This window comes from Triturus cristatus, chromosome 4_2 (genome assembly GCF_964204655.1).
Source record: "Triturus cristatus chromosome 4_2, aTriCri1.1, whole genome shotgun sequence".
NCBI lineage: Eukaryota > Metazoa > Chordata > Amphibia > Caudata > Salamandridae > Triturus > Triturus cristatus.
The window spans coordinates 989225571-989241568 of NC_140586.1; positions in this window are offsets into that span (position 1 = coordinate 989225571).

Here is a 15998-nt window from a genome sequence, read left to right on the forward strand (position 1 = left end):
TAATTATGTGTTTGGTTGACCTCTAAAGTTTGTGGTTCATGGGCCCCCCGGATCGCATGGGAAGAGGTGCAGCGGGCCGGCCCTGCACCCCCCCCCCTCTTCACCAGCAGGTTTGTCCGGCGGGTCATCGCCTTTTCAGGGAGGTGCCAATGGCGTCCGCCTGTGCCCCTTGGCGCACCCCCCCTCGTGTTTCATTGGTGGGGAGGTAGCTCAGTGGTAAGCACTCATCCCATCCCCTTCCATCCTCCACTGGCTGGAGATCGTGTACTCCGTACCCACGTGGCTGCTCCGTACCTCCGGACACTGACAACTGCTGGCCATGGGATGTGAATCATGAAGCCAGCTCATTAATGACCTTGGGCCCCTGTGGGCGGAAGGCATCCAGGCATAGTGACTAACACTCCCCACCCACACCGCATCGGGCACCCTTCTCATGGTGAAGGTCTTCATCCCAGGGGGTCTAGATCACATTGATAGGTCGGCCGAGGGCGGGGACGGACCCACTAGGCTGTCACAGGTAGCTACTCCGGGGCGGCATCGGTGGGTGGCACGGTGCGTGGTGGTCTGAGAGTCCGGGATGGGCGCGAGGCCCTGTGGGCAAGGTGCGGCATGGGTGAGAGGTGGCGCCTGAGTCCGGCTGTAGCGGTGCTCACAGTTCCCTCTCCCCTACAGTCATGCTTCCAGCCAGCAGCGGGTCACCTGGTTCGATCCCGGGTTGGCAGAGGCGTTGATGCGTTTGCCGCCTCAGCTGCAGTGACTGATGCAAGGCGTACTCAGCGGTACATCATTCCAAGGATGGTAAAGTAAGAGACTTCATTGCATTGGACACTAGCAACATGAGGTTAGAGTTCACTTATTGGTGCCACATAAAACTCATTATTTGAAGCGCTCAGGAGGTGCAGGCGTTGAGGCGCTAATAACTGAAAAGAATATGACACTGAAAATATTGTGCTCCATTGCCCGTGCTTTCGGGCAGCCTTTATTTCAGCAAGGAGATCAATTACCCCGCGCGCAGCAATTTCTTCGCAATAATCACTGTTTTGGAGGTCCTGCAATGCGAATTCCCGCGGATGTAACATTCGGTGACTAAATTAGTCTTTGGTGGTTGTGGGACTAGTTATGTGATCGGTGGCTCCTTCCAGACCCCCAGCATGTGCCTTCGCCTAAATGAAATGGAAATTGACATAAATTAATATAAGGAAAGGATGTGGGCCAGGCATATGAGCCAAGACTAAGCGAGGGAGCGGGTGGAACATTTATCTCATCACCGAATCCTGATTGACTGGCCAAGGCGTGGCTAGTGCACCAGCAATCTGGCAGCCCAACAGCAGCTGCCAGAGAGCTAGCACATCGGTGTGGGTCTCTGAGTGCCTTCCTTAGATTTCTACCGGAGGCGGGGCAGAACAGTGCAGTGTGCTTGTGCCTTTCGTTTTGGGTATTTGGAGCATTCTGAGCCAGTGGGGCGTTGTGGCGCCATGGTCGCCATCACGCATGCGGGCATAGGCCGGCTCCACCCCATGTTTACTCGTCTGGGGCCGGCACTGCCCATGATGGAAATGCCACACATAGAAATCTGAAACCTGGGCAGCTATGGATAGGGGCGGACAGCTCTCGGTTGGCTAGGCAACTGAGCTATAAATGTGGCTTAATTCACCTTATGCAAATAGAAGCACTGATCAGCCAATAGTTGGGCTTGTTGTAGGTAGTGCTCCTTTTGTAGTAAATATAGGGATGCAATGGGGTGCTGAATATGTAATGTACCTGGCGCTCATGTATAGCGTTTCAATGCCTTTGCATCCACATACACGTTACATTTGTATAATGGAGATGTAATTCTCAATGTGCTTTAGATTAATGTTATGAATGGCGGATCGGTCAGGCTTTCCGCGGAGCGGAATACCTAGTAACTGCGCGGTGTGCCGGTAGCCGGTCTGAATGCCATAGTCATTGCCTGAGCAAGCTGGGGAGCCCGGCAGATTAGTTTTTACTCTTAAACAATCCTTGAAGCTTGCTCGGGGCTCCCTCGGCCCTGTTGGTGTCTTTGTTATTGGCCAGGTCCTTCTTTTCTTTCATAGAACTATTTTCGCTGATGGTAATCAGTAGTCTTGGATGGCGCCTGTTTCAAATCCAACACGATTGCATTGATCTGATTACTCACATTTAAGGGGATGTCCATGGTTCTTTGCGTGGCTATTGAATGTTTTCAGTACACAAAGACACCCGTTGCTTAAGGCCGCATGCTCCTATTGCTTGACTTTTGTCACACCTGAGCTTACCTGGAGCTCCCGATAGCGGAGAATTCGGAGGAGAACTGGACAGACCACTGCCTCCAGTGGGCCGGCTGTCCACCGGTTCAGGTCACTCGAGGGCATTGCTTCACTCTTTCCGAGCTAGCATTGACGATAAAGTAGTATCATGAGCTGTTCTACAGGGAAGGCAAGTCTCTATCAAGCACGAAGCCAACCTCATCCGGGATGGCTTATAGCCAAGTAACTGGTATTCAATCCAACCAGTTGGGGTGTTAAAGTACAAAGGGGAGGATGATTGTTCTTGCAGGTCTCGTCGGCTGATGATTTTAGGACCGCGTTGGCGCACTGTTTTACGCAAGCTCAGTGGTAATCCTTGTGCCTCTGGTGGAGCACGCTACCACAAGACAAGGGTTCAAATCCTGCCATTGTCCCCAAGGTATCCCATAAGCTGAATGTTCATGCACTGCCTCTAGCATGCATTTCACATGTTCTCCTCGGAAGAAGTTGACTTGCTTATACGCTTGTATCTGGATATCGATATGTCACCCTCATCTTCATTGTTGGTTTGCTCGCAATAAAGTGTCAGTCTTAGTACATAAATGTCACCCATAGTTCATCCTTTGTCCCAACAGGGACAAAAGTTACGGGCAGGCTCTGTTTGCTAAGAATAGTTATTTGGTACCCGCATGGGCTTCGTTCGCAGTTCAGTGAGGTCAATTTTGTCTCCAATGCGGAGATGGTGCGCCGTATTTCGTTTCCAAAGGGCCCCCGCTTTCCGCGGTCGGCACCTGGGTCACATGCAGGTGACCTGTCAGGCTGTTGTGGAAGTTGATTAGTGCAATGGTTCCCAGTTGCGGTAGAGCTTGCTATCCATCGAAGGGAGACATTTAAGGAATGTTCAACACGTTAGGCATTGTTCAGGGGTGGACCCTTCAGCGGTGTCTTGGTGAGGGACTAGCGCAGGGGGTTGGGTTTGTGGTGCCTTTACTGTTGATCTGGGATTTTCGGTGTAATCCTCGGTGTCCTGTCCGGCGCCTGGGTGGCGTGCGCCGTGAGAAGTCTTTTTCGTATTTTTGCACTGAGCGAAGATTTCGCTGCTTGGCCAACAAGGCCTTTGGCCACCAGGAGTTATGCAGGTGGCCCTTATCAATGTCTACTGATGACAAATGGTAAAATGGTTGTCGGTTTTGGCCGGGGCTCGGCAAGTATGGTTTCATCTTTCACCTAACACTTGTGCATTATCGGCCTAGAAGCCAAGTATACTTCACAGGGATCTGCTCACACCAAAGTGGGCCAAGATCACACAAAGCACAGGATGAGTGATTGGTGTCAGACAGATATGGCGAATCATGAGATAGATGCCAGAGGTAGCGTATACATATCTCGGACTAGATCAGTGATATTATCATGGTTCATCCTTGTCCCAATATAGACAAAAGTTACGGACAGCCTCTGTTATAGAATAGTTAATTTGTCTCAGCATGTGCCTCTTTCGCAGTACAACGAGGTCAATTTTGTCTCCAACGCGGGGACTGTGCGCCACCATTCCGTTTCCAAAGGGCTCCCGCTTTCCGCTTCCGGGACCTTGTTCACGTGCAGGTGACCTGCCTGGCGGTTGCAGAAGTTGATGGGTAATGGTCCCAGTTGCGGTAGAGCTTGCGATTCATCAAAGGGAGACATTTAACGAATGTGCAACACATTAGGGTGACAGTCCCACCAGTTCAGAATGGAAGCATTTTCAATATACCATGCAGGGAAGAGGTACCATGTACACTGGGTGGGTATTCCCCTGCAGCCAAGGGCCGGTATCAGGTAGCCTCAGTAAGACATATCCACCCGCGCTTTAACCAGGGCAACAGGCGGGTGGTGGTAGTTGCCAGCTAACAAGTGTGCTGTGACACGAAAAGTATGGCAAACACTGCTTCAGTGCCAAATGGCGACAGGGTATTTTCTACCTTTTGGCATCCCATAATTCAGGAAAGGGTAGGTATTTGCACACTCTTTCCCCTCTGGTTACACAGACTTGTCTGCCCCCTCCCCCCCGGGTTATCCAGCTGCGGGCTAGAACCAGACAATAGAAGGGGCATCTTTGGGACTGGGGTCCCTAACACATTGATAGCCAAGCGCTGGGTTAGATGTACCATGTAAGGCATGGTCGCCACTGGGGTTGCCCCCAGGTTCTGGGGTCAAAGTGGGTTTGAGCATTAAGTCTTCAGGCCTGGGGTAGCATCCTGCAACCCTTCAATCCAAGTACGGGCAGTTAGGATAGATAAGTATCAGCAAGCTGGTAACATGCACTGGCTAGTCAGCGTCATCGTGCCCCGGGGGCATGCGCGCTTTAAAAATACACAAAGCTGCAACCAGAAGGGGGCCAAGTGGCATAACGAGAAAAGATGTTAAGAGGTGTGTCTCTGGTGTTACAGCTGGGTGGAGCCAGTCCCCGTAGAGGTACGTCCGGGGGATAATGGTGTGCTCCTTTAGATCCCCATGACCCCAGGAGGATTTTCAGCTTACGCTGGGTAGGAGGTCCCGTATCACCTACTAGCAGGGTGCCATGTGGCATAAACCAGTAAATATGTGTAAGAAGGACATAGATGCAGGTCAGGAGAGGTTTGTCTACGGTAGTACGTAGTGCCAGGCATGGTTAACAACCCATCCACACCAGTTGGATAGTCACCAACTGACACCGGGAACCTCGGATCCTAATAATCATTGGAAGACACACACGATTCTGTGGTCTCGTGGGGTATGTTGGTCCCACCCTGAAGTGTAAAAGGCAATAGAACTGCACATGCCACTATTGTGGGGGTGACCGATGCAGCAATTTGATCCCTGCCAAAGCAAACCAAGGTTCCTATGGCCAGACACACAACATACAACCGTTCACCCTTGCCTCACTGAAGGTAGTCTGTTAGCAGAGTTATAGAACGGGACGTCTTGCGCCAGGGTGCGGATACTGCATGGGCAACACTGCAGATAGGCTGCTGCCAGACGAGGGTGCTTGCCGGCTGGGTGGCCAGGCAATGTAGCAGAGCCAATCCTAAGGACCCCTCTCCCCCACCGAACTGCCTGCGAACGCGAGTTCAGTGAGTCTTGCAATGTCGTAGGTACTCTCCCGTCCATACAAGGGCAGAAGGGTACATTGCAGGAAACTGCATAAATAGAGTGGGGGCAAGACCTATAGAGCATCAGGGACCTCAGCTGGTCAGCAGGGACGTTGGCATCTGTGATAGAGCGTTAGTCAAGCAAGTGTGGGAGTAGGCGTAAGTTCTCTCCAAATTGTTGTTGTGACTGCAATAGGGTGCGCTGGGCGGAAAGCAGTCTTGTTCGCTATGGATTATTAGAGAGAAGGTCTGCGCACATGTCGGGTCAACCTCAACTAAGAGGTGCACTCTGCTCCCGGGTCAGGCTACGGGTCGCTTCAGTGATGCACGAAATGCCCCGTCCACATAGCCACGGATATAGGCTGGGTGTGGAAGCGGGCCTATAAACGAGTGGGCTGCGGTTCCATTGAACCAGGTGATAGGGTGCACATAAGGCTAGAGAGCTGCAACTACAGGGTTCAGGAGGTGGGAGCCACTTCAGCTTGAAGGAAGATAGCAGCGTTTAAGAGTAGAGCCCCCTCCTGGGAGGCCATCACATCCTTTCAGGGCATGCGAGGCACTGGTCCTTTACAGAGAAGCATAAACCGCTCCATGCGCAAATTCGCAGAGCAGGGGCTTTGGCTTCATCAGGCATGAGCCATGCCGGCCGAACACCAAAGGTTATTTTACAAAGTTGGGGTGCACTTGGCACAGGTGGGCTTGGATCTGTTCCTACTGGACATGAAGATGACCTGTGAAGTTGCAGGTTGCAGTGAGAAAGGATCTGTTTTGGTGGGGAGGCTCTTTAGGCGACGGTGGCCGCCTCCAGAGCTGTGGCGGAGTTACAGGGCGATCTGGAAGCAGATGGGTACAGAAAGGTTACCTCTGCAAGAGCACAATAGGGGTGCCAGAGCCAAATCACAGGAACCTCGTGTGGAGGGTCCTGGAACAACTACGTTGGCGCCCCGTTAGTCCTTCGGGCGGTTGTGGGCCGGAACAACCCGGGGTTTGCCTTGCTACGCTCCGCCCTGAAAGGGGCGTGAGTAATAAGGGACCAATGTGTCACGTGATCCAGTAAGGGGATCACCCCCCATAAGGGTAGCGCTGATTGGTTTCTCCACAGTGCTTGGCTCATCAGGCGGGCAGGGCAGCATAGGTTGGTACAGCTGCCTGCCCTTGGATCGCCCGTAAGATAACCCACCATATTGCATACTTTTGAATGGAATAAACCTGCAGCAATATTTTCCCAAACAAAAGTTGTGTTGTGTATTTATTTATGCATGCATACTCTGTTGTGGTAGGGGTGGGGTGTGATGCCATAATGGGACTATGTCGTAAGCTGTGCATTCTGCTGTTAAAATGAAAAGTACTTTGCCCAACTCCTATATGTGTGACGCAATTCTGTCTATCAGCCTGAGAACTAAGTGAACACCATAAAAAACAATTGCCCAGCAAATCGCCACCCACCTCCCAAAAAAGGTGTACCCCCAATTTGCCCCGTTTCAGCCTCACCGCTCTCGGACTTCACCAACCGCCACTGCTGTAGGCTCCTTTTCCAGTGAAAAGATTGCGTTGAAGCCTATAGACCTTGAAGGGCGGGAGCAGAACGATATTTGAAAGACAAGCGTGTGTGTACGCCATCAGGAAACTACTAAAAGCCAGAACTGTACAACGGATACTACGCGTGAAAGTGCCCCAAACTGCTTATTTTTCTCATGTAAATGTAAATGTAGTTGAGCTTATATAGCGCACAGCTACCCGCTGTGGGTTTCCCGGCACTTGCTTAGGGAACCCATCCTGGTATTCTCCTGTGAGATAGCAGGGTATCCACAAGGTGAAAGTCAGGCATCCCGCCGCGAGGGGCCGTTGTGGAGATTAAGCAAGCTATTGCCCAGAGTCGCAGAGTGTGAACCCGTGAGTCAAGGAGGCACCGAGGCGAGAATTATCAAGTCCGTGGAATTTTTAGCCCAAGACCCGCCGAGGTGGGGAATTGAACCATGGTCCAGGACCGATCTCAGCTTCCGGGTCTGCCGCCTCTAACCCCTGAGCCACACTTCTCTCATGCACATAAGGGTGTGTTAATAATAAACTATAAAGGACAAGCAGGAGTGTGCTGCACACAGTCTGACTTTTTCGCACCAGGGCAAGCCTTACAATAACATGAATCGAGAAAGGCAACGTCCGCTGGCGCCCAAAGCTGGCTTTGTAACAAGCTCGCTGATTGGACAGAGGAGTGGAAAGATGAGATGAGATGTTTGCTGCAATTGCAGCGCTGCGGACGGTAGGGGGGTGCAGTGGGCATGAGCTGGGAATTGCTGCCGGTTAATGGTGCCCAATTGCCAGGATAGACGCGGGGTGAACAGGGGCGGCTGGTGACTTTTGAAAAAGGTAGGGCGTAAACGTTGTGCGTGAGTTACCGGGGGCAAGAGAGACTGACCGCCAAAGAGGGGTTCAGGGAATTTCCCCCTGAGAAAAAGAGTGTCCAAATGGTGCATTTTCAAGCAAATTTGAGAAACCAAGTTGGTTAATAAATCAATAAAAAGATTTCATATGATAATGACATAGGTAGCTGCTTATCCAGTATATATGCACAGAACTTAAGAGACTTTGCGATAACCCCTCTGCATATGCTAGTGAAGTGTCTTACATCTGAGGCTGCGATGGCAGCAGCGCCTCGTTACAGGAGCAAGACTCACTAAGGGGCAGTGGTGCTTGGTGCAGTCTGACAGTCTGGCAGTGGTGAGCTGAGAGGGGGCCCCCCTGCAAGGTATGTGGAGGGGCCCCCTCGGGGCTCAACCAGGAGCTCCCGGGCTGGAGCATTGTGCTGAGGGGGCCCCTTGGAGCTTGGGCCCCCCCGCACCGCCGGGGATGCGGGGGCCTGTGTTATGCCCCTGGCCTGGCAGTGGTGAGCTGAGAGGGGGCGCGGCATTTTTATGGAAGTCCGTGGAGATTTACTGTGCGTTTTTTATGGGGTTATATTAGTTCTCAGGCTGATTGACAGAAGGGAGTTACACATGTGGGGGCCAGGAAAAGTTATTTTCATTTTAACAGCAAAGTGCACTGCTTACAATATATATATTTTGTGAATGGGGGAGACCAACCCTGGCTCCTTCATAGGCCGAGCAAAAATGTGCCACATGCAGCAAGTCTGCGTTTGCAGCATTTAAAAAGGAGACTCCCTCGGCCTTTCCATAAATAAAGTCAAAATCCGTGGAAGTCTGAGACTGTTGACGCATCAGCACACTAGCAGCTATCCCAAGATAAGGGCCTGCACTTACCCCAATCAGAGAGCAGAAGTAAAGCGACAATAAAGGCAACAGAGAGGTGATCAGGCCTCATAACCACAGAAGCTTGAAAACACTGGATTTTGCAGCCCCCTTCGATTTATAGCGAGGCAAGATTCCCCGCTCTTCACAAGGGCGAACAAAGCGCGCGTTTTTGCTGTTCGCTCCATTGGAAAAATTAGAATAAATTCAGTCATACTTCATCCAAGGGAAAGGCCAGACATTCATTGTAATCTAATTTGTTTCTGCAGTGTATCACGGCCAGCAATGCGTGCCCTAGTAACAAGAAAAACAAAAGTAACTTTTCACAGCAGGATATAAGATGGGAGTAGAGTGCTTTACATGAGCACCAGTTACTTTACACAAAGACACTTTCATTTATTTTTAGGCACGAGGAGATATAGATTGTGATTTGCCCAGGATCACAGGAGGTTGAGCGGACGCCGAGACTCAAGCCTGGTTCCCCTGCTTGTCATTTATAAATAGTCACAAACACCATTCATTATTAGCAGCCCCCTTAAAAATAAACTGCACTCGCCTGCAGCTGCATATTCAAACATTGGCGGCGGCGGCATTGGCATTCCATAGAAACACTTAAACACAGCAAATCCACAAAACAGAGGTTACCTTTTGTTTTACTCTGTGGCCGCCGCTTCTGTGACTTGGAACCTGCTTGTAATTTCGGCCGGCCTGGGACATGTCCAGTGGGGAAGGGGACTCGTGTGCAGTGGGGAAGGGGACTCGTGTCCAGTGGGGAGGGGGACTCGTGTCCAGTGGGGAAGGGGACTCGTGTCCAGTGGGGAAGGGGACTCGTGTCCAGTGGGGAAGGGGACTCGTGTCCAGTGGGGAAGGGGACTCGTGTCCTATGGGGAGGGGGACTCGTGTCCAGTGGGGAAGGGGACTCGTGTCCAGTGGGGAAGGGGACTCGTGTGCAGTGGGGAAGGGGACTCGTGTCCAGTGGGGAGGGGGACTCGTGTCCAGTGGGGAAGGGGACTCGTGTCCAGTGGGGAAGGGGACTCGTGTCCAGTGGGGAAGGGGACTCGTGTCCAGTGGGGAAGGGGACTCGTGTCCTATGGGGAGGGGGACTCGTGTCCAGTGGGGAAGGGGACTCGTGTCCAGTGGGGAAGGGGACTCGTGTCCAGTGGGGAAGGGGACTCGTGTCCAGTGGGGATGGGGACTCATGTCCAGTGGGGAAGGGGACTCGTGTCCAGTGGGGAAGGGGACTCGTGTCCAGTGGGGATGGGGACTCGTGTCCAGTGGGGATGGGGACTCGTGTCCAGTGGGGAAGGGGACTCGTGTCCAGTGGGGAAGGGGACTCATGTCCAGTGGGGAAGGGGACTCGTGTCCAGTGGGGAAGGGGACTCGTGTCCAGTGGGGGAGGAGGACTCATGTCCAGTGGGGAAGGGGACTCATGTCCAGTGGGGAAGGGGACTCGTGTCCAGTGGGGAAGGGGACTCGTGTCCAGTGGGGGAGGAGGACTCATGTCCAGTGGGGAAGGGGACTCGTGTCCAGGGGGGAAGGGGACTCGTGTCCAGTGGGGATGGGGACTCATGTCCAGTGGGGAAGGGGACTCGTGTCCAGTGGGGAAGGGGACTCGTGTCCAGTGGGGAAGGGGACTCGTGTCCAGTGGGGGAGGAGGACTCATGTCCAGTGGGGAAGGGGACTCGTGTCCAGTGGGGATGGGGACTCATGTCCAGTGGGGAAGGGGACTCGTGTCCAGTGGGGAAGGGGACTCGTGTCCAGTGGTGATGGGGACTCGTGTCCAGTGGGGATGGGGACTCGTGTCCAGTGGGGAAGGGGACTCGTGTCCAGTGGGGAAGGGGACTCGTGTCCAGTGGGGAAGGGGACTCGTGTCCAGTGGGGAAGGGGACTCGTGTCCTGTGGGGAGGGGGACTCGTGTCCAGTGGGGAAGGGGACTCGTGTCCAGTGGGGAAGGGGACTCGTGTCCAGTGGGGAGGGGGACTCATGTCCAGTGGGGAAGGGGACTCGTATCCAGTGGGGAAGGGGACTCATGTCCAGTGGGGAGGGGGACTCGTGTCCAGTGGGGAAGGGGACTCGTGTCCAGTGGGGAAGGGGACTCGTGTCCAGTGGGGAGGGGGACTCATGTCCAGTGGGGAAGGGGACTCGTGTCCAGTGGGGATGGGGACTCATGTCCAGTGGGGAAGGGGACTCGTGTCCAGTGGGGAAGGGGACTCGTGTCCAGTGGTGATGGGGACTCGTGTCCAGTGGGGATGGGGACTCGTGTCCAGTGGGGACGGGGACTCGTGTCCAGTGGGGAAGGGGACTCGTGTCCAGTGGGGAGGGGGACTCGTGTCCAGTGGGGGAGGGGACTCGTGTCCAGTGGGGGAGGAGGACTCATGTCCAGTGGGGAAGGGGACTCGTGTCCAGGGGGAAGGGGACTCGTGTCCAGTGGGGAGGGGGACTCATGTCCAGTGGGGAAGGGGACTCGTGTCCAGTGGGGAAGGGGACTCGTGTCCAGTGGGGAAGGGGACTCGTGTCCAGTGGGGAAGGGGACTCGTGTCCAGTGGGGGAGGAGGACTCATGTCCAGTGGGGAAGGGGACTCGTGTCCAGGGGGGAAGGGGACTCGTGTCCAGTGGGGAGGGGGACTCATGTCCAGTGGGGAAGGGGACTCGTGTCCAGTGGGGAAGGGGACTCGTGTCCTGTGGGGAGGGGGACTCGTGTCCAGTGGGGAAGGGGACTCGTGTCCAGTGGGGAAGGGGACTCATGTCCAGTGGGGAGGGGGACTCTCGAAGGGATGGGAGAAGGGGTCTTGCCTGCAGCGCTCCCTCATGTGTAAAACCGGCAATGTGCACGAAGTGACGTGGGAAGAGAGGCACGAGCAGAAATGGCCAATCACAGCACGGCTTCATGATAAAGCCATACGGTGATTGGTCATGTTACAGCGCTGGCCTCTGTTGAGATGTGTTCATTGGATTATATGACAACGATGCGTGGCAAAGGGAAAATAATCCGTAACCCTTCAGGCTTCCTTCCCCGTCCCCAGTAGAGTTTCACTGTTGATGCCGCAATGTCCTCTGCAGCAAGTCCGAAGCCCATAAGTGTCTTCACAACACTAGCAGCACTGGCCCTCGGCCTACTGCAGAGCTGTTCTGGTGCCAAAAAATGGAACCCTCACACCAGCCACTCAACTCTAAAGAGACCTGTAACTGCAACCAGGGGCGTGTGTGTGCCGCGCCCACATGTTGTAGGCACACCACGGCTCCCGTTCTCTTCAAATGCACTTCCAACCCCTTCACCTTCCATATCAGGTCAGCCAACACCTTCCCTGCACGGCCTTTGCCACCTCCGAACTCTATCACTCTAAAGCCTCCAATGAACATCAGAGTGAGAATCTCTCTGAAGAGCTCCGCCTCCGAGGCTGGCGTGCAAGCCGCTCTTTGAAGCTCCACTTTTGACCTCAGGACTCTAAAATCGCACACCTTACCGGGGGCGCTTTGCCATGCAGTCAGGACCAGTCGTCCCAAATTCTCTGACCCAGGTCCCCACCACCTGGGTTATTCCCCCATTATATGGGATGCATGCCAGCTTCCTCCTATGACAATCACAGATTCCAGCATGGCCTCGTGTCTCAACCACCACAACTCTTGCCAAACAGTCGCCAACATGAACATATTAACGTTCATTTACTGCGCACACTCCTTTATTTGAAAAAATATGTAGTACGATCAATTGAACAAAAGAAACCTACCTTAACCTTTAATTTGCAGGATGATTTGACGAGGGGTGCGCTTTAGCTGCACCGGCTCCTCTTGTAGAATTCGGAAGCCCAGAGTGCTACTCTCTAATCTGCTGTAGCACGGTAAATAATTTTGACTGCATTACATTTGAAGCGGAGAAGAGAGCCCCATGATTTCTAGTCCATAACCTTTGCCAACCTCTTTCTACACCTTGGACAGGCGAATCTTTGCCAATGCCCGGGTATTCTGGGCATGGCTGGGCACGGCAAAACCGATCGCATTTGGAGAGGCTCGTTTAATTTTATTAGTGAGTAACATTATGTCACTGATTGATTAAAATATATTGTAATTGTATTTATATAGCGCTTACTAACCCTGACGAGGTTTCGAGGTGCTTCTCTCTTGTGTGCACTTATGAACGCTTCCAAACCCCGTAGAATGACAAGCCTGGTAGAGTCTTCCGCGTCAAGTGAAGTCAGAAGCCCCTCCTTCCCTGGGCGTGCTCCTAACCCTACATCGGGATGTCACGTAACTTCGATGTTCTCATCTAAACAAAGTTCTACTGACTTGTAATAGCCCCAGCAACATTGTGTGTTTTTTGCTCAACTCCCATGTAAAAGTGACAGCAGAGATTTGTCGGAAAATGTATTCCCAGGTGTTGGAAAGACGCCATTGCAGCTCTTCCCCGTCCTCAGTCGCGGCTCGCGCGGGGGCGGTGGTAGAGGTGTCGCGTGGGGGCGAGGGGGGAGTATAAAAATCCTTATCCTACCCAAGGTCCTGCGCAGGTCCGTGCCGCCTCTGGTCCGTTGGCGCCTACAGCCCCTCTCAGCCAATCAGCGCCAGGATTGGCTTAGGGCACGGTTACTGCTCGCCCGCCTGCCCATTAGGAGACCGAGGTTTGAGCCTTTGTTCAACCCTCGCTCTCCTAATGGGCATGCGCCAGCCAGAGCCGACACTAGGGCGCATGACTGGGCACGGCACGAAAATGCGCTCACTTTCCCCACTCATGCACACTTGTGCTGCTGCTTGTTGCCCCTGGTCCGTCTGACAAACAGACTCTGAAGGGGGTGGGCGGTCCGAAGTCAAACTGACTGACATGATTGTCGCATCTCCCTCGGCATCTTTGAACTTAAGTAAGCTGATTCAGTTTACTTAAGTTCAAAGACGCCAAGGCAGCTGCGGGCGGGGGGGGGCTACGCCCCAACGCCCTAATGGACGCACTGCTGCTGGGGGTGAAGCCTGGGAAATGAAGCCTCGAGGCACAGGCTGCACTCGATCACGTTTATCCGTGCTATAGTCGCTGTTCCCAGTATCTAAAAAAATGAAAGGTTTGGCGGGCCCTACTATCGTGTGTGATCTACCTGAGGAGAACTTACCGGCGGTTACGCAGTTCCCGCCCATGCCTAAAACTTCATTCAATATTATTTAAATACTTAAATGTTGGCCGCATTAACACATTCTAGAACGTCAGCGCACCTGTAACATGTTCACCATTACACGTAATCACGGGAACACAGAAGATGCCCCGCCTCTGTGAAAGGTAACTTACCATTAACACCCCCACTAAAAACATAAATGCACGCTCTTCTGGTTTTTTACATTCTGATCTCATAAAATATAGAAATTAAATATGCTGCCCTGACTATCGTTTGAATTCGAAGTCTTGTATGACTAGTGGTGCCTAGGCTCGCAACATTAAAATGGGAGTTATAAGAAGCAGTGTTTTCTGCAGGGAGTTCGGAGGGCGATGGAGTTTTCCGTGACTGGGTCAAGCGGAGGGAAGCGCCGAGGAGCCCGGTTGTAGGAGCTTTCCGCCCGGGAATGCTGACGGCGCTGTTTTAGTTCCCATGGGGAACATAGCGCCGAGGAGCCCGGTTGCAGGAGCTTCCTGCCCGGGAATGCGGACGGCGCTGTTGCACCCCCATGACTCGGAGCCTTTTTTATTTCCCAAGGGGAACATAGCGCCGAGGAGCCCGGTTGCAGGAGCTTCCCCCCCGGGAATACGGACGGCGCTGTTTTATTTCCTAAGGTGAACATAGCGCCGAGGAGCCCGGTTGCATGAGCTTTCCGCCCGGGAATGCTGACGGCGCTGTTTTAGTTCCCAAGGGGAACATAGCGCCGAGGAGCGCGGTTGCAGGAGCTTCCCGCCCGGGAATGCGGACGGCTCTGTTGCACCCCCATGACTCAGAGCCTTTTTTATTTCCTAAGGTGAACATAGTGCTGAGGAGCCCGGTTGCAGGAGCTTCCCCCCCGGGAATGCGGACGGCTCTGTTGCACCCCCATGACTCGGAGCCTTTTTTATTTCCTTAGGTGAACATAGTTCCGAGGAGCCCAGTTGCAGGAGCTTCCCGCCCGGGAATGCGCAGGGCGCTGTTGCGCTCCAATGACTCTGCGCCATTTTTTATTACCCAAGAGGAACATCGCCGTCGGTTGTCTTTATTTGCATCCACCTGGCGAGCCCCGTTTCCTAGCCGCCTTCCCGGCTCCTCCCCAAGGAAGGAGCACCCCCCTCCGCTGAAAGTGAGGGAGCTGCACGGGCCGGCTCGGAGCGGGAGAAGCTGACAGTCTCTCCCTCCAGCGGCCACTGTGAGGAGGCAGGAGGTGCCGCGTCAGACCTCAAAACACAGACAGACCGCTTCTCTCCCCTCAACGTGACCACTTGCTCGGAAAGGAAAATGAAAGAGAAGGCACAAGCACGACCGGGAGGGAGGCCCCAAGAAGTCACGGACTGCAGGGGGGCGGGGGGGGAGGGACGGGAAGAAAGTAGTCTGTGCAGTGAAGGGGCCAGTAGCCATGGAAGGATACAAATGACTGACATGGCTGTCATGGGGAGGGACTAACAAGCTTAAAACCAATCGGAAGGCAGCATTTATTACCTAATGAAGAAGATGGGCCAGAGAGTGGACGGAGCTTCCATGAAGCTTCCACACTATAGTGTATGCTGCATGCATTCGCGCTGCATCTCTATGCGAGACCTAAAAAGCAATATTTGCTTAACAATAATTACTAATTCCTCAAATTTTTAAATTAATTTAATATAATTAAATTAATTCCCACCCTATTCCCCTATAAACCCACAACCCGCTACGGTACTAAAATGCATAATTTACTTTACAAACAAAATTACTAACTTCTAAAAATGTTATACATTTATTCTAAAACTAGTACAATAATTAACAAACACTATAAACACAAACATATCAAATAAATAATAAAATAAATACACTAATATCAATATCCGATTTTTGCTATCGATATTACTAACTTCGATATTAACAAAAACAATATTTCTTACCTTCAGGTCGATATTCAGGTCGTCGATATCCTTGACTTCGATATTTTGTCCCTACGATATTTCAACCTCGATATTATTGTAGGTCGAAATAAAAAACTCGCTATTTAGACTGTTTATCGTTCAGTTCACGTCCTCTGACATGGAAGAGTTTCTGAGTTCCAGGGGGATCAAGCATAAGAACGCGGCCCTGTACCATCCACAAAGCAATGGTGTGGTGGAAAGGTTTGTCAAGGTTCTTAAAGAGACTCTGCAACAAGCTGTTGCCTGTGGTGAAAGTTGGGAGTTGGCCATGAGGAGGAAGATTTACGAGTATAGGTTCACTTCTCATTCATCCACTGGTGAAACTCCCTTTCGTTTATTTAAAGGAAGGGTCCCCAACATGGAGGTC